Below are 27,408 nucleotides of genomic sequence, written 5' to 3'. Positions count from 1 at the left end.
TGAGCCGAAGTTGTACACTTAACCAACTGAGCCACCCAGGTGCCCCTGTTTCTGTACGTTTTCTTAAGGCCCAATGGTAATTGGGCACTCAGAGCTTTTCCACATTTGTTCCTACTTAATAACAAGCATCTAAAAATGACTGGATAGCAATTAATAAATGTTTTCAAAGTATTTCATATCCTTTTTTAAAAATTTTATTTATTTATTTTGAGAGAGGGAGAGCGAGAGGGAGAATCTCAAGTGGGCTCTTCGCTGTCAGTGCAGAGCCTGACATCAGGCTTGAAATCAAGAGTTGAACACTTAGCCGGCTGAGAGCCACCCAGGCGCCCCAAAGTATTTTACATCCTAATAGACACAGCAAATAGTGAATATGATCTTAATAATGTTGAAACAATTTTTAAAATACAATTTGATTCTTTCAATTTTGTTTTTATTTCTGCTATTATATATTTTAATATACAAGATCTCCTTTTTAGTCTCTGAATATCCTATATTCCTTTTTAAAAGAGTAAATTCCTATTCTTATGTCATGAATGCTTGATTTTTCTTAGGATATCAGTGACTATCTGACATTGTTTTCTTATAGCACAGTCATTTACTCTACTTTTTTTTTCCTCTTCGTTGGATTGGACCCCTCTCTTTTACATAAGAAGATGTGCTCAAATGCCTGGTGATCCGTATTGTCTGCTCATATTTAATATTTGAGCTATAAAAAGATGATTGGAACTTTGTGCATATGGGAGGGGCTTGGAGCATGTGGATTGTTAGCCGGCGGGGTGGTTTGTTTGAGGATTGTCCCCTTAGGCCAATCATATGACCTAGAAAAGACTCTTCCAAACTTCTGCCTAGATATCAGGATTCTGGAAGCACCATGGGAAAGAAGGCTTAGTGGTTTCAACGTAAAGAATGTCACTTTCCACTTAATCGTTATTTTCAGCATGATACCTTTGCCTTCGACTTAGCCTGATAGCCTCCAGTCTGAATGCCCTCCATGTCCCGCTCCGAAGAGAAGGAGTCTCCTGGCTTCTGCTGGGGTAGAAGAAGGGCAGTTGACCAACTGCATGGAGTGGGATAGAGGCGTCTGGGGAGGAGTTCGCTATTTCTCAAGCAGACTTCCAACAGATCCTTCTGTTTTCAGTCCATCTTCACCCCTGCAACCAGAGATATTGTACCATAAATATTCGAAACTTTGTGAGTCCCCAGTGTAATTCAAGCTGCTTGTCAGTATTCCTAGTTGTTGGCTTCAGATGTAGCTCTTGAGTCTGCTAAATGCATTTCCATTCGCCCATTAGCCTGTTAGCTTTCAAAGTGTTGTTGTTTTCTCTCTCTTTCTCTTTATACCTGTCGGTATACACTTAAAAAAATTTTTTAATGTTTATTTATTATTGAGAGACAGAGAGAGACAGAGCATGAGCATGGGAGGGGCGGAGAGGGAGGGAGACACAGAATCCGAAGCAGGCTCCAGGTTCTGAGCTGTCAGCACAGAGCCCGACGCGGGGCTGGAACTCACAAACCACAAGATCATGACCTGAGCTGAAGCTGGACACTTAACCAACTGAGTCACCCAGGCGCCACTCCCCCCCCCTTTAAAATTTTTTCTTGGCTGTTGCTTTTATTGAGTTTGGGGAGAGAGCAGAGGCTATTGCCATCTTTAACCAGAAGCCTACTTTACTTTTCCAGATAAAGTTTATTCTGCTTCAACCCAATGGCCTGTTTAAATGGCCATGGACTTGTTCTCGCTTAGGAGGGTTCTTCATGCTATATGATCAGGACTCCTAGTTTTAGATAAAAACAAAAGACAGGAGTTGGCAGGAGCCCTGGAGCCCTCCATCTTTACCATCACCCACTGTGCTGCCCAGTGCCATTGTTTTGTGCTAGTCTCTGCCCTCTGTCTCTTCAGCCCAGTGCTCTGGCCAAGCTTAGCGATGCCTCTCCTAGTAATCCTCCCCGGAGCTCAGAATCAACATCTCACAGCTCTCTCTTTATATAAAGGGTTGCTACTCCTGCTACTTTGTCCTCCATCTGTTACCCAGTCTCAGACTCCCCTAACAGTTCAACTCCGTCGCTTTCACCTCAAGGTCTACCCAGTTTTCACCTCAAGGACTATCCAGTTTAATCTTCAATGTATGTAATCTACACAAGTTATTACTTACTCCACATCCTGAGTGAGGGCTGGTGGTAGTAATGATGGGGGGTAGATGTCGGTGTAGATGGGCTTCTCTTCTCCCACTTCTTGCTTATTCCACTGGGCTTTTAATTTACTGAATCCTCTCCTCTGTCTTATCCGGGCTTGAAACACTGACTCTATGTGAAGAGAGGCACTCTGAGACTGGGGCCGTCCGTGGTCCTCTGTGGTTGAAGTCCATTTCTATCACTGGGTCAGGGAAGAAATGGGAAAATCAATCAATCTGTCACCAAGTGTTAATGAGCTTTCAGTTTCCCACTGCACCACATCACCATCCTCTCCATCACTCTGGTACCTCATCACTTGCTGGTTTTCACTGCAGGTATGGGGTAGGGTATAGGATTAAGCCTCTGTACCGATGAGAATTAGAGCAAGTATGTTTTGAGGTCCCATTTGAGGGGAATCTGCTCTGCTCATACCCATACCTTATAGCTTGTTTCTCAGCCCTCCAGCCTTATAGATGGTGCAATCTCATCTTCACAGGTAGAAAAACAAGGCTGATGACAATTGTGGGTATTGGTATATTGAAACTTTAATGCGGTTAAATATATATGTTTATTTACATTGGCGATTCTTTTTTCAACGTTTTTTTTTTGTTTGTTTGTTTGTTTATTTTTGGGACAGAGAGAGACAGAGCATGAACGGGGGGAGGGGCAGAGAGAGAGGGAGACACAGAATCGGAAACAGGCTCCAGGCTCTGAGCCATCAGCCCAGAGCCTGACGTGGGGCTCGAACTCACGGACCGCGAGATCGTGACCTGGCTGAAGTCGGACGCTTAACCGACTGCGCCACCCAGGCGCCCCTACATTGGCGATTCTTAATTGAATGAGATAAATCACCTGAGAGATTTATTTATTTATTTATTTATTTATTTATTTATTTATTCAGACCATCTCTTTTCCAATTCTAGTATAACTTCCAAGGGCTATGGTCTCCAGATGGGAAAATCTGCCATAAAAGGTCACTGTTATTGATGAAGTACATTATATCCCTCAGGTTTTTTAGGTTAGAAAAATCTTGAGAGCCACTAATTGTAAGTGACTCACTTACTGAGGTTTGAGATGATAGTGTCCTCTTAGTTGAGAACCACTGGGTTTTGAAAATACATGGAGAAAGTGTACTCATTTAAGTTTTCAGAACTTCCAATTAAAATAGCCTTGTAGTACAAAATTGGTAAATTATAAAATTTACAAATATGTATTGCAAATACAATAAAGCTGAGTAAATTTCGGTGCAGATTAGTAGAATTTCTTAGGAAACTATGATACCGTATCATCAAGAAACTTAGGGCAATAATTCCGCCATTAACTATCATTTAAACAAAATTTTTTAAATGTTTATTCATTTTTTTGAGAGCCAGAGAGCCTGAGCATGAGTGGGGGAGGGGCAGAGAGAGAGGAAGACACAGAATCCCAAGCAGGCTCCAGGCTCTGAGCTGTCAGTACAGAGCCCCACGCGGGGCTCGAACTCACAAACCGTGAGATCATGACCTGAGCCAAAGGGAGATGCTTAGTGGGCTGAGCCTCTAGGCACCCCTTAACTATCACGTTAGTGGTGTTTGCTGTGTGCCATATATTGTTTTTTTTTTTAATTTTTTTTAACATTTATTTATTTTTGAGACAGAGAGAGACAGAGCATGAACGGGGGAGGGGCAGAGAGAGAGGGAGACACAGAATCGGAAGCAGGCTCCAGACTGTGAGCTGTCAGCACAGAGCCCGATGCGGGGCTCGAACCCACGGACCATGAGATTGTGACCTGAGCCGAAGTTGTACACTTAACCGACTGAGCCACCCAGGCGCCCTATGTGCCATATATTGTGCTAAATACTTTATGTAAATGATTCCATATGATCCTCTCAACATCCCTAAAACACTAGGTATCTTCATGCCTATTTAACAGGTAAGAAAGGGAAATCCAGAAAGGCTGAGTCGCGTGTCTCAGATCACATACTAAGTGATCGAGCTGGGATTTGAACTCCGGGATCCCTGACTTCAAATCCCATGTTTTTAACCCTCTTTGCATATTTAATCTTTCTGTCACGGTAATGTTACTCTAGGAAGTATCACCTAAGGATGCAGTTCTTAAAAAAACAAAGAAAAAGTGGCCCCCCGGGTGGCTCAGTCGGTTAAGCGACTGACTTCGGCTCAGGTCATGATCTCATGGTTTGTGGGTTCGAGCCCCACGTCGGACTCTGTGCTGACAGCTCCGAGCCTGGAGACTGCTTCGGGTTCTGTGTCTCCCTCTCTCTTTGCCCCTCCCCTGCTCGTGCTCTGTCTCTCTCTCTCAAAAGTAAACATTAGAACAAGAAACAAAAACAAGAAATTAAAAACAAGAAACAAAAAAACAACAAAAAAGCCCCACTACCTAGACACAGATAGATGTGTATTGCAGTGGATTGTATTTAGCAAAAATTGGAAACTACCTACATCTGTCATAATAAGAGAGTGGCTGAGGAAACCATAAGAGATTTGCTCCATGCAATATCATGCAATCACTGAACCAGATTATTAGGTTATTTTGAAAACATATAGGAAATATTTATAATTATATAACTTTAAAAAGACTGAATGCAAAATGTTCACCATCAAGATTTCGACCATGATAATATATGCATACAAGCAAAGACCTAAGGTTACAAAACAAGGAAACAGTTTTCAGGCATGGGATTAGGTTTATCCCCCCCACCCCCACCCCAAATAAGACAATTTCTTGTTATTGAATTAGCCACAAACCAGTTTTAGCTTTTTTGCCTCAACCAGCAGAAATGCATAAAAATGGCAGTGACATAAAATAAACTCTTGTTCATAATTATTGCACAGATGTATTTCTTTGGGAAATATAAGAACTCCAAGATTTCACAGGTTTGGTATTTGTGTTTTCATCTGTATAGCTCCCTCACAAGATTTTGGCTTTGGGAGCAAGGGGAGTCCGATCTCTGTAGAGGACTTCTGTTTCAGTTTCCCACACTCAACATGTATTCCCCCCCCTTTTCTTGATAACAAGCACCTCCATTCTTACTCCAGGTAGGTGGTGGGGAACTGGTTTTAGGGACTGGCAAGTTGTCCAGACCCAACCAATCAGAACACGGCATCACCTCCGTCATTGTGAGTACCGCAACTGGGGACGTGGAACCCAATGAGACCTATAAGCCTCAATTTCAGAATTTTAACCAAAGCAGCTTTAAGAGAAAAATCTCCCGTTCCGCTGGGATGGTAGAAAAGACGGAGATGTAAGCTTGGCGTGCCGGCAGCTGTCTTGCCACCAAGAGGGAAGAATTTGCACAAGAATAGAGATAACTCTGAGGAAAAGAGTCAAAAGATAGAACAAATCCTAATGATATCATCAGAGTTCCTGGACTCCTATGTGTCTGATAATTGAAGACTCTTCACTTGTATACGCCAGTTGAATGGCTTTTCTTTTTCTTGAACTGATTTGAGTTTCTGTCTTTTGCACCTCAGAGATTATACAATATCATTCATCACATTTCCTTTCAGGGAAAAAGGGGAAAGTGCAAGATGGGGAAAGGTGGAGCAGAGGCTTGAGGCTAGGGTGTAATCATGACGTTGGAAAGGTGTATTGGGGCCACATTCTGGAATGGTTTGAAGGTCAAGCTATGGCTAGGGTATCTAGCATCAAAGGGCCAATGCGATGTCTCAGAGGCTTAGCCTTTCAATCAGGTTCACCGCAAAGAACCCCTGGGAAACCAGTGACCTGCGGCTATTAACCTAAGAGAGCTTTCTCAGAACCAAAGTTTACCAGGTTGCCAATAGTTTTGGTTCTTTTGGAACTTGCCCTACATTTGAATTAAATGGTAAATCAAGTAACCACTAATATGCTGAATTGAAGGTCATCCTTCTGAAGATCTTAGCTTAATAGGTCTTGGGCAGACAGTAAAAGAATGGCAGTCCATTACAACCCAACCTCAGCGGAAGCAAAGGAGGGGCTTCCATGTGGCAAAAGCAGGAGTGGAAGACAATTCCTCAAGGCAGGGAAATCGGAAGGGAAAACTTTCCCACCTGGGGTACGCTGTGTTACACCATTTACTCAACATTTAGAGATATTCAGTTTCTTTTTCTCGAAGGCAGATTAGTTTTGTCCTTCTACACTATGGCTTTTGTCTTTTCTGTTTTCCTTTTCAAATTTTTGTTTAAATTGTAGTTAGTTGACATATTGGCTTCAGGTAATTTTGTCTTTTTTGGATGCAGTGACTGGATACTACTGGCAAGAGGGGTACTTAATTAAAAATAGCTCAAATATCTTAGAAAGAATGTCAACGCATTCACCATTAAAATAATTTTTTTTAATGTTTATTTCTTATTGAGAAAGAGAGACAGGGCATGAGCACGGGATGGGGAGAGAGAGAAGGAGAGAGAAGGGGAGACACAGAATCCGAAGCAGGCTCCAGGCTCTGAGCTGTCAGCACAGAGCCTGACGCAGAGCTCGAACCTACAAACCGCGAGATCATGACCTGAGCTGAAGTCGGACGCTCAACCAACTGAGCCACCCAGGCGCCCCACACCGTTTAAATTTAAACCCAAGAGGTATTCAATATTGGCTTCAACTCATCAATAAGGCGTTTTCTCCCTTTGCTCTAACCCCCCAAGTCGTGTTTCCTCTGATTCCTCTGTGAGCGTATCTACAGAGTAAAATCCTGGAAGTGAAATTGTTGTGTCCGAAAATAGGCATGGCAGTTCCAACAGTAATGTTTTATTTTTACTTTTGTCCTTTAGAAACCATCTGTGTGATTGGGTGAGTTAATTAAATGATCTGAATTTGACTTTCTCTGTCAAAAACCCTCTGACTTTTTCTAAGAAAGATCCAAGGCAGTAATAATAATAGTGAGAATACAAACTTTGAAATCCATTTTTTTTTTCTAGAGGACAAATTAGAAACATTATGAAAGTATTTCTGATATTTAAAAAATATATATCACTTAAGGACAGTTGATTGGGATTTCAGTAAAATAAATCAGAAAGAATTCTGTAACCATATGTTAGCTGGGGAAGAAAGAGGTCATGAGGTGAGACCTTCCTGGTTTATGCCTCCTCTCTCCAATGCCAGGACTATGTGGGAGGATCGTGTTGATATTAATGGCCGGATATATGTTTGTGTGGGAAGAAAGAAATGCTTGGAGCATTATTATCAGTTTCAGAAGTTTTGTGTTGTTCTCCTTTGCAACTAGCATTGATACATGTAGATCCCATAATAAAATTTTCCTTTTTTTTTTTTTTTTTTTTGATGAAAAGGCTAACTAATGATTTGCATTACTAGATGGAAACATAATCTTAATGCCAGGATCGTGTTTCTAGTTAGGGAGGCAGGGGCTCCTAAATCTTTGTTTATTTCAGATCTCAATTATGAGGTTAAATTGCAAGTTTGATAGTGTCTAATCCATAATTAGTACTCACGAAGTATTTGTTAAAAGAATGAATGGGTGTATTAATTACAGAGTGCATTGCAATGTATCTTTTCATTAAAAACAATTTGTATCACTTTGAAGAAAATATTCCTTGTCATTGCTTTTGTGTTCTCAATTAGAAAGAAAGATAACCTCCATGATCAAGTAGGAAAACTTACAGAATTTCTGGGTTCAACTTCTTTTTCAAAAATAGCAGAAGATACCTCAGCTGTTTTTTGAATGAAATATTATTATACTTCCATTTTCAAGGAGAACAAAGTATCTTTGGCATGGCCAAGTAAGGGAAGGAAGAGCCTTGATCTAGCAGGGGAAGGTGGAATTGGATGGAGTCCCCTCTGTCCACCTTTCCCTCATCCGTGGATCTGATTTGTGGGTCACTTTGGAGAATGGTTTCGTGGTACCAAGATGGGAAGAGATGAGAAGAATTAGAAGTAATAGCCACTTGATGATAAGCCATGTGAAGACCTTCACATGGTTCAAGGTGTGAGCCATCCATTTCTTTCTTTCTTTCTTTCTTTCTTTCTTTCTTTCTTTCTTTCTTTCTATCTCTTTTTCTTTCTTTTCTTTCTTTGTTTCTTTCCTTTCTTTTTCTTTCTTTCTCTCTCTCTTTTTCTTTCTTTCTTTCTTTCTTTATCTCTTTTTCTTTCTTTGTTTCTTTCTTTTCTTTCTTTTTCTTTCTTTCTCTCTCTCTTTTTCTTTCTTTCTTTCTTTCTTTCTTTCTTTCTTTCTTTCTTTCTTTCCTTATCTCTCTCTTTTTCTTTCTTTGTTTCTTTTCTTTCTTTTTCTTTCTCCCTCTCTTTTTCTTTCTTTCTTTCTTTCTTTCTTCTTTCTTTTCTTTCTTTCTTTCTTTCTCTCTCTCTCTTTCTCTTTCTTTCTTTCTTTCTTGCCATTTCTGAAGTAGAAGTACAAATGGAATTCTAACATGTAAATGCAGAAATCCACGCAGGGGGGGAAATGTGTTGTGACTGAATGACAGGACAACAGCAACAACCGGGCTCAGAAGTCACATATGTGCGAGCTTCACATTTTACAAGTTGTGTGACTTTAGGCAAACAGGTTTCTCATCTTTGCAACAAGGCAATGCTAAGAGACTGAAGTAAGATAAGACAGTTTGTAAATCCTAACATCTTCTCTTTCCACTACCATTGAATACTTTCCCGTGTTCAAGGATCCAGGAAAGGAATGGATTATTATGTAGTGGTGCCTCTTATGTTAGAATTTGTAGTTTGTTGATCAACAAAATATAGATTCTGGGAACCAATCCTTAGGACTAGAGAGGTTGTCTATACATTTATTTATAGACTAACTTATTTCTTAAAATGGGACTTAAGAAAACTTCTCGTTTAGTTTTAATGTTTCTCACCTGTAAAGTGAAGGTGTTGGTATGATGGGAACTTCCAGCTTGCCTTTGACTCTCTAAGAGGAAGCTGACAGCTGGTCACGTTTGGATGCTGGTACAAGACAGATTACAACTTTGGGTTATTTTTTTCTCCTGGTCTTGAGCCCTCTTTGAAGGACCCCTATTCTGTATCCCCACTCTCTTCTCTCGGTAAGACATTTACTCCTAGTGTATCTTTGGACTATCTGCAAACTCCTAAAAACACGGGAGCTGCAGAAACATAGCTCTAGGATTTAGAGACAATAAGTTGCCACATCATTGGGGCAAGTCACAACTTAAGTCAAAAAAGTAGAAAAACTTGATTTCATTAAATGTAAACAAATATTTTATTTTTATTTATTTTTTTGCCTTGGTGTTGGAAATGAAATCTAAAGAAAGACTGCAAGGCTGGTAAAATGTTAGGATTTTTTTTTAATGTTTATTTATTCTTGAGAGAGAGAGAGCGCGCGCGCACGCGAGCGCGCGTAAGTGGGGGAGGGGCAGAGAGAGAGAGAGGGAGAAGGGGGGGAGACACAGAATCCGAAGCAGGCTCCAGGCTCGGAGCCGTCAGCACAGAGCCCCACGTAGAGTCCAACGCAGGGCTCGAACGCAGGGCTCGAACTCACAAGCCGTGAGATCATGACCTGAGCGGAAGTCAGACACTTAACCAACTGAGCCACCTAGGCGTCCCTGTTGGGACTTATTTTTAAGGCAAAATATACTGTGGTCTCCTTAAAGTGCAGCAAAGAGCTAAATTCCTACCCACCGGATGTAGAGACAGCACTGTTGGCAAAGGGAAAGTAAAGTCTCTGGGCCCAAGAGAACCACAAAATGCAGGGACTGGGATTCCCCACCCTGCACTGATTTCCTCCTTCTTCTCTATTCTTAGGCTGTAACTGTCTCTAACCGGCTGGCTACTTATGTTCTTTCTTCACCAAATTCCCTGAGGAAATGGTCCTGCGGAATGACTTGTAGCGAAGGTGTTCCACGGAGAAAAGAGAAATCTTGGAGGCAGGCCCAGCAGCTCAAGAGTGAATCCACTTCCCTCAGCACACACACCTCATCCCTCTTTGGATACGGTCCCTCAACTATTAATCTGAGCTTCTGCCGTGGGTTCTAGGGACAGAAAGATAAAGTGCTGGAAAATTCACCACGACTTGGTAGGGTTGAGACTCATGATCCTTAACTGTCCCCCTGAGTGTAACCACACAGTTGTCCTGTGGAGGAGAAAGTAATCAGGGCAAGCCACTCACAGAAGGTCAGGATGGTGACACCGTGAGAAAGGGATACACTAGAAAGCTGCAGATTGGCGTAGGTTAAAGCGAACATGGCAACGTGGGGAAATCCATGTATGGGGTGCTTACCTTGAGCCAAGGGCATGGATTATTTTATTTAATTCTCGTAACAACCCTGTGGGGTAGGTTGCTACTCCCATTTTACAGAATGGGAAACTGAGGCTTAGAGGTTGAGGATGACCTTGCTAGTAGGTGGTGGAGTCTGGGTCTGGTCATCAGACCCTTACCTCATCATCAACGTGAACGTTTCCCATCTGCCCACTTTGAACAGTCCCTCAGAGATACACTCCCTCCGTTTCCATCCCCTTCACACCTCCCCGTGGTGCTGGGCAGCTGTCCGTGTCCCTACCACTCCCTCCTTCTTATTTCTACTTAACCTGACCATGTGGCCAGGTTCACCACCAGCCTCATTAGATTCCGTCTGAGGGACTCAATTTCCCGTTGCCCTTGCCATTGACCTGTACTCCCTGGTTCCACAACCATCAAATCCCCACCCAGATCAACCTTCACGTACTGTCTTCTCAGTGCACCTGTTAAGAAAAACCACAAGCCAGTGTTTGTTGCTGGTGCTCTCTTTTGTTGTGTACAGTATTTTTTGGTCACTCATGATTATTCAGCATTACCAAACCCATCTATTGTCGATTCTGGTTTTTATCATATGCTTCACGGAAGCTTTTCTAAGTCGCCTGGAACTCAAATATTTATTGTATTCATTCCCATTCCTACTTTCCTCTGAGATGTACTGAATCCTTGAAGGTTACCAATGACCTTCTTCTAATAATCAAGTCATGTGCCATTTTCTCATGTCTGGCCTCTGCAGCCGACCGTCTGGCAGACCACCTCTCCTTTTTGAGAATGTTAGTTTTGTAAACACTCTATACCTTGTCGATGGAGGCAATGCATCTATCGCTGTGTATTTTTTCCTGGGAAGCAGTATTACGTTTCCAACTGCATGCTAGAAGTCTTCACCTGGATTCAGCACAAGCCCCTGAACTTAACATATAAAAAGCAAAACTAATCATTTTCCCATGGAAACTAAGCCCTTCTCCTGAGTTCTTTTCTTTTCTTTTTTTCTTTTCTTTTCTTTCTTTTTTTCTTTTCTTTTCTTCTTTTCTTTTCTTTCTCTCTTTTCTTTTTTACCCCTTCCCTTCCCTTCTCTTCCTTTCCTTTTGCTTTTTTTTTTTTTAAATCTGGTTTCCATCCTGGAGATCTCCTTTCACATCCCCAGGGCAAACTTGAAGTTCTGTGCAATCAGTCTTCTCCATTTCCTCTGACACCACCTCTGAGCACCTCTTCAACACCTTGGTTAGACCTGCAATTACCTTAATCTGGACTCCAGGCTTCAGCTCTATCATATCAGCATCCTAACGCACATGTCTCATCTTAATAGTCTCCCCGCTGAAAACAAAAATAAAATCTTTCAGGGGCACCTGGGTGGCTCAGGTCCTTATCTTACGGTTCGTGCGTTTGAGTCCCATATCAGGCTCTACGCTGCCAGTGTGGAGCCTACTTGGGATTCTGTCTGGCTCCCCCTCAACTCCTGCTCTCTTTCTCTCTCAAAAGAAGTAAATAAACTTTGGGGCGCCTGGGTGGCGCAGTCGGTTAAGCGTCCGACTTCAGCCAGGTCACGATCTCGCGGTCCGTGAGTTCGAGCCCCGTGTCGGGCTCTGGGCTGATGGCTCGGAGCCTGGAGCCTGTTTCCGGTTCTGTGTCTCCCTCTCTCTCTGCCCCTCCCCGTTCGTGCTCTGTCTCTCTCTGTCCCAAAAATAAATAAACGTTGAAAAAAAAAATTAAAAAAAAAAAGAAGTAAATAAACTTAAAACGTTTTAAGAAAAGGTTTAAAAAAGTCTTTCACTGCCAGCTGTTAATTGCTGGAGTAAGGACTGTTATCTCAGGGTCCTCCAAAATAGATTTCCAAGTAGCCTTTTCTTGCGTTTCCTGCTCTTCCCTAACTTATTCCTCTACTTCAAGAAACGTCTTTACATAGCTCCAGGAAATTATGTTTTCCCACTTGTGAGGCTTTGCTTTTAAGGTTCCTTCCCTGTAAAATGTCTCCCATTGACACTCTGACCTATAGAAAGGCATTCTTTCTTCCAGGACGACCACAGGTAACATTTCTTCACGAAAATCTTTCCCGAACCTTCCAATTTGATGGGGTTCTTTTTCCCTCTTATGTATTTATTTTAAAAATAATTTATGGCATAGAGTGGGAGTTCACCCTTGAGGGTAAGTTTGTCCTTTTTTATTTTTATTTTTTTGAGGGTAAGTTTGTCTTATTCATCTTTGTACACTTAGCACATGTGTGATGGTCTGCTAATGAATAGCTCTCGTGAAGAACTGAGTTGAGTGTGCTTTGCTTACCGCTACCGCAGATATGGGGAGATATGATGCATGGCTCCTCCTCTGAGGAAGCTTAGAGACATATCGATGAGAACAGATATGCAGAATTAATGAGTTATCCGTGGAGAGCCTTTGATTAGCGCTACCGACAGTAAGTACCGAGTGAGTTGGACATAAGTTCTTGGTGGAATGCGCTTCGTCTGGCAATAGACTCGAATTTAGTCTTCAAGAAAGGGTAAGAGTCGAATTGATGCCCCGGGGGTGGTGGGTAAAGATATTCTAGTCTGGGCCTGGGAGGGAGAGCTTTATTCTGCCGCTCTGTCATCTCAACCCACTGGTCCTGGTTCTGTTCTGTGAGGCTCCTAAGTCTGTTTGCTCTTCAAATTTCAGTTCTTCCTTTCTCTCCTTCCTTCCCTCCCTCCCTCCCTTCCTCTCTCCCTCCCTCCCATCCAACAACCCCACACCTACCTCCTGTTCTTCTTCTCTTCCCTCCCTCTCTCCCTTCCTTTCTTTCTTTTTGGTTACACATCCCCAGTTCCTTTAGGCCTGTCCCTCATATGACAGCATTTCTAGACCCTTCATCCTTTCTGGTGGTCTCTTCAGACCTACTACACTTAGATGAGGCTCCTCGTTTAAATGCAGCTCCAGAACTGGATACACTACATCACAGACGGCATTTCCAGGTCAGAGAGCGGTGGGATTCTAACTCTACCTCTCTGTCCTGAGTTTGTACTTCCATTAGAGCAGTCTAATAGCACATCGACCGCTGGCTCTTAGGGACAAATGAACACGTGAACATTCCTGCCCCTTCGCATACCTCGAACACTTTTAAACGGAGGTTCTCCACATGCTTTTACGAGCACTAATTAATTAAGCATCGCCACACCTCGGTGAGGACTAGGGACTCACTGCTTCCAGTGCGGAACTGTGGGCTCCGTCTACGTGGAATGCTAACCGCTATGCCCAGCAATGCCGTGAGATGGAGGGCCGAGACCATTGCAGTCAATGGAAACTGCAGGGGGAATTTTAGGGAGGCAGAATGTAATTACTTTAGTTGGACTCGGGCCAGGATTCTGGAGTTAACACAACTGCTCTTAGAAAGTCTGCATAAGATCTCTGGTGACCACAAATGGCTAGGTCTGTGGTTTTAGGTTTCATCCAAAAGGTAAACAGCTCAGTGCACAGTGCCCCCAACACCACGCAGGGCATCGATTCACACGGACCCGGAGAGGAGAGGCCACCTACTGAAAGAGAAACACCATTTCCTGAAGCACCTACTTGTTCCTGGGAGGTCTCTGATCCTCGCCCCAAAGCAGACCAGCCCTTACTCAGCTAGTAAGAACTGACAGGCTCACCAGCACAAAGTGGTAGGGCTGCCGGACTCAATGATGTGCTTGTCATTTTCCCCCGTGTTGTCCAAGATTCCAGCAACAAAACAGTAGGGAACTCCCCATACACATTTTTGCTCAAAACACATTCGTTTCTCCTCTCTGTAAAGTTCCTGGATCCCACAGTCCAAGTTAAACACAACTGGAATTTCCCTATAAGTCAAAAACAATATTAATTCTGAGCCCACATATTTTTCTTCTTGTAGGGTATGTACACATTTACACACAGCACATGTTGCAATCTGCAAATGGTAGAAAGCTCTGGAGGAAAAAACAAAAAAGGGAGAAATGCAAGGGAACATATTTTTAACAAGAGAGCGGAGGAGATTTGGTGGGGTGTCTGACCCGGCAATGAGAATTTTCCTCTGTGGTCTGTCGCAGGAAGAGCAGAGTCTGGCATCCTGCCGTGGGCAGACGGTTGGAGGTTTCTCTACCGCACAAATCTTCAATGAGGGTTGCTTCTCGGTGGGAAGCAAAGAGATTCTTGTAGAATATGAGCGCGGCACACAGCTGAACTCATGTGTCCCTGACTCAGGCTGTACGGGAGACACTGAAGTCTCAAGTCTCAAGATTACCATAGTCATCTTTTTCAAATTAAAATGGCAATGTAAAGTTTTGTAAATGTTAGTTCTTCTAATTGACAGTGGCTTGTGTCATGAAAATAAAGGCACTAATATTTTCTCTTGGTTTCTTTTCTATCACTGAAAGTTCATTTTTCACTAACTCAGACAAGGTCTTCATTTTTATGAAGACCCATGCTGACCCCTAAAAATCTGATTTTTTTTTTCAGTTAATGTTTGTGCCCATCTGGTTTGAATTTAGCATTCTTATGAGTCATTTCACTGTGATAGGAACACTCTGCTATAGAAAACTTCTGTTAATATTTTAACATTTTAAATCAAACACCACAGAGAACATTACCTAAGCCTCCATGCAATTATGGAAAACCGTGCCCTCTATTTGTTCATGGTTCCTGCCTTCACGTTTATTTTCTTTAAATTGAACATCGTACATGGTAAATAAGTGCCTACCCCATATGTGCGTTCAAATACTTCACCAGCTTGGGCCAACATATCCCCTTGCAGCTCAAGAGCCTTTCGGAGGCAGCGTTTGCCCGAGGAAGGATGAATAATTCTCTAGGAAGTCCAATGGTCTTCTCACGGCTGACGCTTAACCTGTTTAAAAGAGCTTGGTTTATTTTCCGATCAACATTGACTTTATAACTTACATTTTTACTACCCAAATTTCCTGATTTTGAAGCTTGAACTCATTTTCCTTTTACCGCTGGGCAACATTTCTCAAGGTAGTCTTTAAGGCGAAGTGAAGGAGGAAAAAAAATGCCAGGAATCTCTTTAAGAAAATACAGCAATGTCTCCTCTACCTTCTTCGGCAAATGGATGGTTCCCAGGGAAGCTAGATTTGGTTGTGTACTTAGTCAGAAAATTGAATCTGCACATGGGGTGGACATAATTTAACTTAAAAAAATAAAAAGAGGATTTTGAAGTATTATTTGTCTATATTAAAAGTGAAGTGAGCACGCCTTAACAAGCCAACCCATTTTGTCCTTTATTTGTTGTATTTAAAATATTTCATCTTGATTTGGGAAGAAAAAAAACAGCAGTGGTTTAAATCAAGTGTTTCAGTAAGGAGCAGGCCGTTTTTAAGGTATGTATGAGTTCCACACTTCAACAAAGATACAAATGAACTCCAGCCCTGAATGAATAATAGGGTTTCACTCCCCTGTTCCCCCATTAACGTTTCTTGAGTTTATTTCCTAATCTGCAGGACTAAAGCTTAACAAAACAAAGCGCCTTACCTGGGCTCTGGGCACCAATTTCTTAAGATAACTTCATCCTAATTCTCATTACATTTTAGTTCACTGATGGCGCTTGGAGAGGCTTAAATCAAAATGGGAAAAATAATAACCGTTGACTCACAGAGGTGGGGCCCAGTTACTTAGTCTTTGTTCAGGCAAAACATGTGTTGGAGGCTATGAAAGCTTTGCAAAATCCAAAAATGGGGATTTTAGCTGCCACATGCCCTAACTGCAGATCCCAGGCTAGGCATGACGAATACGTTTGTACTTCCCATTAGCCATATTGTTGTGACTGAATAAAAAATGTAGTCTTTTTCACACAATTTAATTAGAAGTACCAGATGTGGTGTTGTATGACTGATGTCAAAATACGACACTTTTATGTAAACACTTTAACTTAATCAATCAAGTAAATAGCGCTCACTATTTTAAGGCATTTCAAATCTGCTTGGTACAAATACATTATTTTTGTGTTATGCTAAAGAGATCACGGCCAGCTGCAGCATCATTAAGAGATTAGGGGAATAAAGTTAGATTTTACTATATTATTTTTCAAGGGCCGGCCTTTACAATTTCCTCCTCTGGGAAAGACGGGAAGAAGACAGGGTTAGAAAATCCTTTAATTTCGTGGTGCCAAACAAAGTTCCCCTTGAAGAAAAGCGCGTGTTCCACCCCTAACAAATATTATTATTAAATGTATCTTCGCATTTCCAACGCTTCGGGGTGGGGGGGGGGCGGGGATGGGGGTAGGAGGTGGAGCGTTTCTCTGGGGTTCCGCATGGGAGCGCAGCCATTAGTTCCCAAGCACCTTTCCCTGGCCTGCCTGGGTTGAATCCTTGGTGAAGTTCAGGTTGCCCTGGATCACAAAGGTCAATGGAACTTCATCAGTAAAAGTCGTGCGCTGCCCAGAGATGTCCCCCTTTGAAGAGCAAAAGCTTCGGGGGGAAATCTCAAACTAAGTGATGCGAGAAGCTCAGGGTCTCAACTTCGAAGTGAGCTACGGTCGGCCGGTGGAAAAGACTGCATTTTTTAAAAATTTTTTTAACGTTTATTTATTTTTGAGACAGAGAGAGAGCATGAACGGCGGAGGGTCAGAGAGAGGGAGACAGAATCCGAAACAGGCTCCAGGCTCTGAGCTGTCAGCACAGAGCCCGACGTGGGGCTCGAACTCACCGACCGAGAGATCATGACCTGAGCTAAGTGGCCGCTTAACCGGCTGAGCCACCCAGGCGCCCCAAAGACTGCATTTTTAAGAAGATGCAGAGAAGGAATGGATTTTAGGCTTCCTCGGGGCAAGAGCGGCTCAGCAGGGTGACTGAATGCGCTTTTCTCATAAACTGGGTTCTCCCTCGGCCCTGCTTCCCCAGTCCTCTTTTTCTTCCCTTCCAACAGGACGTTTGTGACAAAAAGAGGCATCATTCTGGAGAGAGAGTGGTTGGGAGAAGCAGTGTGGACATCTCGCTAATGTTCTAGAATATTCTGGGAACGGAATATTCTGCGGAACAGTTCTTCCACGTTGGGCCACTCACACTACGGTTTACGAAAATTCGGTGCTTCCTGAAGTGGGGCGACTTGGTAGCTTGGCTTCATGTCTCGTGGAAACTGAGGGAGGCCGAATGAAAGAAAGTGAGACTGTCACCCAGCAGCCTCTAACTTTTCCCGCTTTGCGAACTATGGACGGAGAAGAATTCTGCCAAAGGGAGAACTTGATCTGTCTCTGTAATTTATATGTATTTATATATTTAAAATGTTTCATTTATACGTATGATATCTTTTTTTTTTTTCCTTTCAGGTAACATTTATTTAGTTTGCTCGCATCAAAACGTGTTTTGTTTGGTTCGGTCAAGGAGATGGCTTTAAAACTCAAAACGGAACGAAAGATGAGCTTTACCAGCACCTAGGTTGTCAGAATTCACTTTTAAAAGCGAGTCAAGAACCGTGAATGGTTCTGCGCAGAGAGGTGGGCAAGATTAAATTCCTGTCTGGCCTCTTGAAAAAGGTTTGAGATTGTTGAAAAGCTTGTGTGTGCCGGGAGGCCCTTACACCGTTTCCGTGCCAAATCGGAACTGGTTTAGTCGGAGTGGTCTCCGGGGATTCAAAATTGGGAAAATGCTGAGGAACCGGTGACTGAGTTTTCTATGAACTTCTAAGAACGCCCTTAGCAACTCTTAGCTCTCTGCTGCACCACCCGTATCATGAGAGCACACGGACGCGTCTGCTCAGACTTTTCCTTGGGTCCCAGGATAGTGGAGGCTCTCCTGCCCCCCCTCGGCCCTCCTGCTACCCTCCCCCTCCCATCCAGGTTTCCTGTACTTTATCAAGGGCGACTTACTTTACTGATCTTACTTAGGTTGCAGGCATTACCTGGGAGAAAACAATAAGTGAGGAAACCGAATGAACTTGCAAAGAAGAGGTGTGGGCTTTGTCCTCCTACTGGATTGATTTTCTGGACCACACAGCATGAATGCAATCAGTTGGTGGGTCTGCATTTTATGCCACTTAAGCTGGGTGAGCGGGTTGTTGTGTACTTTGAAAAGCTACAAGGAGTCCGGCCGGCACACGGATAGTTTCGCTGTACGAATCCCCAAGTGTCAGAAGCCCTGAAGGGATTTATTTTCTTCGTTCTCTCCATTTCCCTCTTCATATTCTTTTTTCTTTCTTTCTAAGGCATCTCTGTTTACTTTGGCAGATGTTTAAGTCTAAGTTAAAGGTGGGTGGAGGCATTCAGGGAAGGAAGTGTGTGGGGGGAAGAAAATGGCAATGCGGTGGGGCCGGCTGCCACCCTGGTTTGCTTTGCTGGAAGACCTGAATAAGCATCAGACCAGTGTTTTGGAAGAAGTTCTTCTGCAGGAATCTCGTTCTGTCTCTCTCGTGCTGATTGTGCGTGGTGGGAGAGGGGGCAGACAGGTCTGAGATCTTCTGGTTCACTCATGAGCACTTCAGAGGTTGCTCCCAGAGCAAACGGTTCCAAAGAATCTCCTACACCAAGGCCAGTGGCCCGGCTGTTTAGGGTTGGAATACTTTCCTTGGTCTGTCTTGTAGTGTCCTCTTTTCTAGTGCTCAGCTTACATGGCAGTTTCTAGAAACTACTGCTCTGTTGCCAACCAATGAAGTGTTAATTATTGAATAATTAAAATCAGTATCTATACTGCATCCAGCTCCTTCCTGCCTCAGGGTCTTTACACATGCTGTCCTAGGCTGTCCCAGGATGTTCTCCCTGCTTGGGACATTCTTACCTGTTACCCCCAGCAAACTTCCATTCATTTTACACGTTTTCTATTCGGGTCTCAGCTTAAAAACGTCGTTAGTGACATCTTCGTTGTCCCCTTGCGGGCTGGGCAAGTACCACGGCTCCATCCCTCACAGATGATGCATCTGTCCCTCGTAGCGTGTATCTTGATGGTAATTTGCTAGCTATTTGGGCAATTATTTGTTTCACGTTAAGGCTTCGATGCTGGACTATGAGATCCTGGGAGCAAGACTGTGTCTGGCTCACCACCGTATCCCCAGAGCCCGTCCTGTGATAGATGCTCCATGCTTATTTACAGAATGAATGAACCAGCAGGTGAAGGTTGCTGCTCACTGGTGCTGCTGGAGGAGGGAGGCAGTTGCTACCATTTATCGGAGACCAATAAACTATTAGCTCCAAACAAAACAGCAGCAATAATGATCGTAGTTATTCAGAACAGTTAAAAGTCAGTTTCAGCATATTTCACGGGAAATCTGATTTCAAACAAAGATAACGAGGAGGAGGGTGTGTGGTGGTCGCTGTATTTCTCTGCAGTATGCAGTAATGCTTCTTCCCAATTGCGTTAGGCAATCTTCGTAATTTTCCAAGTTTCTCACCCATTGTCTTGGTGTCCTTTCCCTTCAGTCCTGGTAATATGTGCACGTTTAGTGAATTTGCATGCTGGGAAAGTAGACTCCTACTTTGAAATGCTTTCACTTCACTTTTTTCCTTCAAGCACGTATTGGGTCTTGATTACGGAAGTCACAAGTTGCCAGCAGGTGACATCGGGTAAAATGCTTCACCTCTGTGCCTCAGGTCGCTTAAATGTAGCAGAGCGTTCTTGGGATTAAATGAGATGATACTTGTAGGAAAGCGTTGAGCACAGTGCCTGGCATACAGTGAGTTTTTGATTGATGTTAGTGATTATCACTAACAATGTTAGTGACTGTCATTATTTTTCTATGTCAGGAACCGTGTGACACAGGTCGTCCGAGCTTAAAAAGAGGTGATTTTCTCTCTCGTGAGTTCATGGCTTGTGAATAACTGGCACAGACATGCTTGAGAGTGTATTTTCCTTTCTACAACCGGCCAAGTTGACAAAATGGCCGTCAATGAGAGTTTCTCCCTGCACTCACTGGGCGTGATGGCCCACAGCTCTTCAAGTGTTCTGGCAAAGCTGAAGGATGTTAATGGTGCCCCACTTCCGGGGGCATTCCCACACCCTGCACCCTCCAGGCCACCCCCACCCCCACCCCCTGCCACGCAATGGGCTAGTGTCACGTGGAGTCCACAGAGTCCTCTACTCCATACCCCCGGGGCATTTGAAGGGTAGGGCATGGTGGTAGTGTGTTGGCCATCGGCTGTCGCGCTTGGATTATATTGAGCCTGGGTGCTGCTGGATACGTGGTTGAAGGTTCAGAGAAAATTGTTCACAATCTGTGAAGCATGTGAATTATATTCCTGTGACATTTAAAAAATTCTTGGCAGAGGGAGAAGTGTTGAGTGAAAGGTAATAATCCACTGTTACCTTCCCCTTTATTTGACTGCTGTAATAGCTGTTGGAAAGGCCTTTGAGAAATCTGTTGAATGAGACTCGTCATTGTGCTTCCCATTCGTTAGATAAGCCTCCTTATTCTTCGTACCGTTTCCCACTGGTGGTGTGCAATTAAAAATACCTTTTACATCGACATGCCATTGATGTTCAGTCCCCAAGAGATTCACTTCTTAACACAATGGGTTCTAAGTGGAATTGAGGACAAGCTTTGGCCATTACTTTTATAGGTGAAAATGTTTCACAAGTGACTGCTGTTTCTTTAAAAATGCTATCTCAGCCCTGTGGGAAACTGGCGTTTGTTTTTGGCAAAGTTTGGATGATAATATAGAAGTCTCCAGTCCTATTTCCTGGAGATTTTCGCCCGGATGTAAGAGAAAAGAAAATTCCAAAGCTGCGTAACTTAGCACCATGAGTGCATTTGCGTATAATTTCTAATTTTTCTGAAACAATGTTTACAATACAGTTTGGCAGTTGTTCTTTTGTTTTCTTTTAAGATTTTATTTTTAAGTTATCGCTATACCTAATGTGGGGCTAGAACTCACAATCCTGAGATCAAGAGCCACATACTCCACCTACTGACCAACCAGGCCCCCTAATTTTTCTTCCTTGTTGATTTCTCATTCGTAGCTTCACACTGACTGTATTTGTGAGTATAGTTAATACGGACAATTTACTCTGTACTGAGTATTGCTCTAAGAGCTTTACATGGATTAGCTTTATGTATGCCTTACAACAATCTTGGGATAAAGTAGCAGTATTGTGCTCCTCTAGAGGGAAGGAAACAGAAGCCGAAAAGAACTAAAAGAAGTCAGCTAAGGTGAGCTAGTAAGTAGGGGAGCTGGGATTTGAACCCAAGCAGTCTGGCCAGGGTGATGCTCCATTGCCATTTAAGTCTTAGTCTGTGCAAAGCGAACCACGGGGAGGGCCTATATAGCTCAAACCCAATGACCGTGGAAGTTATGGAAGAAACTTGCAAGGCAACCAGTAGCCTCTGGGTCTCGATGCTGGAGAACAATGTGCACGTGGGCCCTTCACTGGAGGACATTCATTACTTTCCTTTTTAAAGTATGGAACCCCTAAGGATCAATTCAATCTTTATGACCAAAAGGTTGTTTACAGAATAAAATAATAAGAAAACTTTCTTTTCAGTGGTGATTCCATTGAAGAAAATTATCCCTTGGTTGTATTTGAAACATACAGTCTCTTTTTGGGCTTACAGATATGGACCCTATAAATAACACCAGACAGTTGCATGCTTCTTTCTCCTTTGTTCTGCTTGGCATTATTTTAAAATATGATGTGTCTGAAACTTTGTTTTCAATATGAAATACTGCCTCTAAGAGGACACATAAGAATAAAGGCGATTTCTGTGATGAGTCCACTCAGGCTGAGCCTGGAATTAGCCAGTTCTATCATTCGTCTTTCCCTGTTTGTTTGCCTTCTCATGTTTGTTTTAATGAATTCAATTTTGTATACTCCTCTTTGGTCCAGTGGGATCGAGTGTGAGACATAGACTGAGTTTATTGACTTCAACATCTGTTTTCAGAAATCTCAGCACTTCTCACCTTAAGTTGGAAGCTGCTGAGTTCTACCCCAAGAACGAGGTACACTTTGAGCAGTTAGGGTGAAGAGTTTACCAGGCCCTCTTAAACGTTCATACCTTTTATGCCTTCCTGAACAGAGCTCTGGGGATGGAGCAATGTGGTCTCGGCTATTAAAGATAGTGGCCAGGAACACCTGGTCACAATAAATATAGGCTCCTTCTTTCAGCCTTCGCTGTGGTCTTAAAATGAATCTACAAATTTTAAAATTTGTCATTTCCAGGATTATGATAATCCTAGGTAATGAGACATTTTCACAAGTCCCACATTGTAAATCTGATGCTTGCCTATTTAGAAGGCCATATCCAAAGGAGATGGAATTTTGTTAATTGTAGTTTCCTGGATTTGGCTCGTACCAACACCAGATAGACTTAAAAATCAAGAATATTCACAAGATATCTAATTATAAAATCATTAAAGCAAACGAGTTCATTGAGCGCTATTTTAAGAAATTGTCCACCACACTGAAAGTAGTTGAGCAAATTCCTGTAGCATAGAAATAAATTTGGGCAAAGCCTAAATATTTGCGGGCTTCAGTGAGTCTAAAATCTTTTTTCAAATAATAACATTTATTGGTATGTTTCTAATTATAAAAGTTATTCATGCTTATTTTAGAAAACTTGAAGGGAAAAAAGAAGAAAACAAAACCATCTTCGATCTCACTCATGCCTGAAATCTTGACATCCAAGAAAAAAACAATTGTATATTCCACTGAGGATCCTTTTTCAAAGCAATATTTTGATTTTAATATGCACTTGAATTTAAAATACAAACAAGAAGATATCTGGTAACAGCACCAATTACAATGGCTCTGTACCCTGTTTTCTAATGGTAGGGCACCCCAATTTAAGATACACTTTTCCTGACTCTTTTTCTTAGTTACTTCATTCAATGATGAAAGTAACATTTAATTATGGGAAATTTGGAGAACATAAAGAAAAATCACTCTCAATTAGCCCTACTTCTTCTCTAGATACGCACTGATATTGATATATTTTCACTCAGTCCTAAAGCTTTTCTTTCTCAGCTCAGCAGGTGCTTTCTTAGGGATGGATTGGCATAGGTTTGCTTAGAAAGGCAGGCAAATTTGACAATGTCAGGCCATGAACCAGGGTCAAGAACTGTGTAAGGGAGGAGTTTCCGATAACTGTGCTCTCCGGGTAGAAATTTGTGGGTCGGGTGTCTAGGAAGGGAAATGAAAATGATCTGTTCCATAAAAGCAAATTCAAATGTATTGGGTGCCGAATGATCTGTCAATCCACAGCTCAGATTTGCTAACAGCGATTCTTTGATAGGGAAAAGTGGCGCCAGGTCCTTATTCCAACGTGTGCTCCACCACGATGTGGTTTTTATTTCCCTATCAACTTGGGAGAATAACCAACCCAGCAAATAGAGTTGAGCACGTAGTAGGTCCTGGATAAATGCTTATTGAGCACAACTGAAGAGATAAAACTTACCGTCTGGAATGCAACCTCACTTAAGAATACCAAATTGTTTTTGTGAACGACCTATACCTGAACTTAGTAAGAGGATGTATCTTGTAAGTGAATGTGGACATAACTTAATATGCACTGAGTGGGGTGGCGATAACAGTTGAAAAAGAGGACATATGAAGACTGGGAAGAATTATTCATTCAACAAACCATTATTCTTATCTCAGTAAATATCTGTAAATATATATCTCTAAGTGCATAGGTACAAATAAAATTTTCTACAAAAATGTCATGGGCTGTGGTGCCGATGGTCCTATTTTTAGAAAAAAATAAGAGGAGCGGAAAATGTGAAAAATAGACAATGTCAGAGACCAAGAAATATGCACAAGAAATAGAAAAACAGCGGCGCCTGGGTGGTTCAGTGGGTTAAGCATCTGACTTCGGCTCAGGTCATGATCTCGTGGTTTGTGGATTCAAGCCCTGTGTCAGGCTCTGTGCTGACAGCTCAGAGCCTGGAGCCTGCTTAAGATTCTTTGTCTTCCTTCTCTCTCTGCCCCTCCCTTGCTTGTGCTCTGTCTCTCTCTGTCCCTCAAGAGTAAATAAATGTTAAAAACAAAAAAGAAATCGAAAACCATAATGAGAAAAATGTTACATTTGTACATTAGCAGGAATCTTATTTTTGCTTTCACGAATTTTACAGTTGCATTGATTTGACTCAACCAATTTCATTAGCATCTCATTTTGGCTTAGGACTTGAAACGATATGCAAATAACCTATCTAAAATAAGGGCCAGTAACCCACATGTTTGGAGAATTTTTTTTTTATTCCTTGGAAAATTCCTTTAGTGTTTGGAAAGTGTCAGTTGTGGATACTGTCTACTCAGCAGAGAAAATAGAATCAGTGAACGTTCCTCTGCTTTCACAGATGCTCATCACAATCTCTGAGGCTCCGAGACTCAGAGGGCCCGTATTTCTGGAAGGGTGGCCCATACACCACCTCTGGCAGAATCACCTAGGGGATGATTAACATGCGGATTCCTGGGTCCCAATCCCGATCTCGTGGAAGAGAATATTTACATACGGGGCCCCAGAAATCCAGGTGACATTTATGTACACCAGAGTTTGGAAACCTGGTGTAGGGTAAATGGTTGGAGGTTTTTGTTTCAAGATGTAGGTCAGCCAAGAAGAGAAGGGATGAACTTCATCGGTTCTCTCACCAATAGGGGTCACTCACTCTTTAGTCTTAAACTTGGTTCTAAGTGGCTAAGAGACAGATAACAAAATCCACATGAGTAGGGTGAACTGGTATTCGACAGAGGAGAAAACTAGAGGTCTCTTCTCCAATGGAGAAATCAATTTTTTGGGCATCATAGTAATGATAGTAATGATAAATGCCATCTTTTGATTACTTCTTTCTGGTTCAGCACTTTTCACGTGCAGCTGTAAGGGCTCCCATTCGATCGGTCCCAGTAACTTCATGAGATTGACACATCTTTGTTTTGTTGATGAGGTCTCTGAGGCTCAGAGGTTACATTTCCTGGACTGAGCCTTCTTTCTAGTAAGTTATGGAGATTTCTGATTCAGAAACTGGGGCTTAGCCTCCCAAACCACAGTATTTCCACAACTTTCATGAGCCTCAGCTTTGAGGGCAACTCCCACAGAAAGCTTTAATGGAAGCAGTTTCCCCCTCTTTTATGCCTTCCTTGGATCCAGCTTGAGCAGTTGGGGTCACACGTGCCATGTTGGGACCCAGTAGCCCTGTCAAAAGCTACAAGCAGAGAGAACTCAACACAATTATCATTCCCTATTGCTTTCCAGATTCGGAGGTTTGCTATTCTTGCTCAAATCGTGACATGGAGTGAGATCTAAATGCCCACCGTGGGTCAAGATACATTGCTAAGTTAAAAATTTGTAGGGGCGCCTGGGTGGTTCAGTCAGTTAAGCGTCCGACTTCGGCTCCGGTCATGATCTTGATGCTCGTGGGTTTGAGCCCCACGTCGGGCTCTGTGCTGACAGTTCAGAGCCTGGAGTCGGCTTCGGATTCTGTGTCTCCCTCTCTCTCTGCCCCACCCCTGCTCATGCTCTGTCTCTGGCTCTCTCCGAATAAATACATAAATATTTTTTAAAAAAGAAAAAAACTTTGTTAAGAGTGCTAAGAATTTTCTGCTTCTTGATCTGGGCACTTGTTCAATGATTAAATCCAACCGGTGAAAATTCAGCAAACTGTACACTCATGAACTACGCCCTTTCCTATTTGTACATTACACATCGTTAACAAAAAATAAAGCTGTAGTCTTACTTTGAATTATGTAACTTACCTGCTGAAACTCACCTCCTCTCTGCCATCTTCCCTTGGTCCCTACTCCCCCTTTCACTTCCAAGTCAACACACAGTTTCTGGTGAGAAAATGGTAAGGCAATTGCTCCGACAACTGCATGTAGAATTATTTGTCAGCCCAAAGATTCAGAGTAGGAGTTAACCCTGGTGGAGGAAATGGTCTGTTTCCTTGTTGAATCCTTTTCATCTCTCGGTTGCAGTAATCTTAAAAGTTTAGCACATTTCCCTATTATGTTAACACATTGTGTACCGATCAGGCAGACCCAAAGCATCTTGAATGTGCTTTAAAATTTTTGCTTAAGTAACCTCGCAAGACTCCCACATTCTTCACTTCTGCCTGTATTGAGAATCAGCAGTTACTTTTAAGTTTTAATAAGTTTCATATGTCTTGTAGTGAAACTGTGTTTGGTTAATTCCAGCCTTTAATTAGTAGCCTCTGGATTGGTGTATACCAGACACGGGGATGTTATTAGCGTGAACTGAAAGCTATGTGTGTTACTCTATAACAGATCAAAACAAACCTTGTGTGCTCTGACAGCATTAAACCCCACTGAGGCCTGACCAGGATATGGTTTTCAGTTGTAAAAGAAAATTGTAATTCACAAGTCCTTGCCAGATGTCGTACCCCAATACCTTAGCTTCATTACATCTACCCAGAGTAGGTGGTCATAGGAGGTTCAGCCAAAGGGACTTGGTTTTTTAATCGCTTAAAAGTTAGATTTAGTCAAAATAGTTAAATAGGCATATTGGTGCATCTTGGGGTTTTTATTTTTGAGCTTTTTCGTTTTAAAAAAACATTTGGGATGTAAATAATACTTTCCAATTTAGGGGGCAGCTCCTAAACCCTCACATGTAACAGAAGGCCTGGCTCTTGACAATGTTAAATCAAGAAGAAAACTTTCCTGTGTGAAATGTAAATGAAGCAAAACAAGACAAACAAACAAGCAAAAAACCGCTATTTTAAGATAAAATAACTGGAAATTAGCACACCCGGATGAAAACACAGATTTAGGAGCTGGTGTCTGTTTTAAGGAGGAAACAAATGAGTTCTAAGATATTCCTTATCACAAAGCCTTCCAGCACTGTGGATGTCACCAAGGGCAAAACCACACAAAAAAACTTTCAGTAGGTTGACCGAGAAAAAGAAAAAAAGAGCCAGTGTATTTTTGAAAACTAGTTTGATTGGCAGTGGCCTCTGAAGTGTTGAAAGGTATTAGATAAAGTTCCAACGCTAATGCAAGGGTGTATTTACAAGTGACTCACGTGGTGATGCCAGGACAGAGATTTTTCTCATGTCACAGTCCAACACAGGACTCTGAACTCCTGGACTTCTGGGCAATTTGCACACTCTTTTCCTAACCATTGTGTTATATGACTTTAGCAAAATACACATTTTGTAACTTACATTTCTCATATCCTTTTTTAAACTGTT

General features: G+C 42.4%; 1 long non-coding RNA gene across 1 annotated transcript; it reads right to left on the bottom strand.

Moving 5' to 3' along the window:
• Nucleotides 1-309: 309 nt before the first annotated feature.
• Nucleotides 310-26,074, bottom strand: LOC124502404 (uncharacterized). The gene is made up of 4 exons (XR_006959902.1): nt 25,958-26,074; nt 15,037-15,180; nt 2,154-2,374; nt 310-1,151 (listed from the first exon to the last, which is right to left on the bottom strand). It is a non-coding gene; the product is annotated as an uncharacterized LOC124502404 (long non-coding RNA).
• Between the last annotated feature and the right edge of the window lie 1,334 nt (nt 26,075-27,408).

Source organism: Lynx rufus, unplaced genomic scaffold (genome assembly GCF_022079265.1).
Source record: "Lynx rufus isolate CCGP_SWC_20201006 ecotype Redwood Valley unplaced genomic scaffold, mLynRuf1.p SCAF_7, whole genome shotgun sequence".
Lineage (NCBI taxonomy): Eukaryota > Metazoa > Chordata > Mammalia > Carnivora > Felidae > Lynx > Lynx rufus.
The sequence above is the reverse complement of the archived record's forward strand: the minus strand, read 5'-3'. Positions and strand labels throughout refer to the sequence as shown.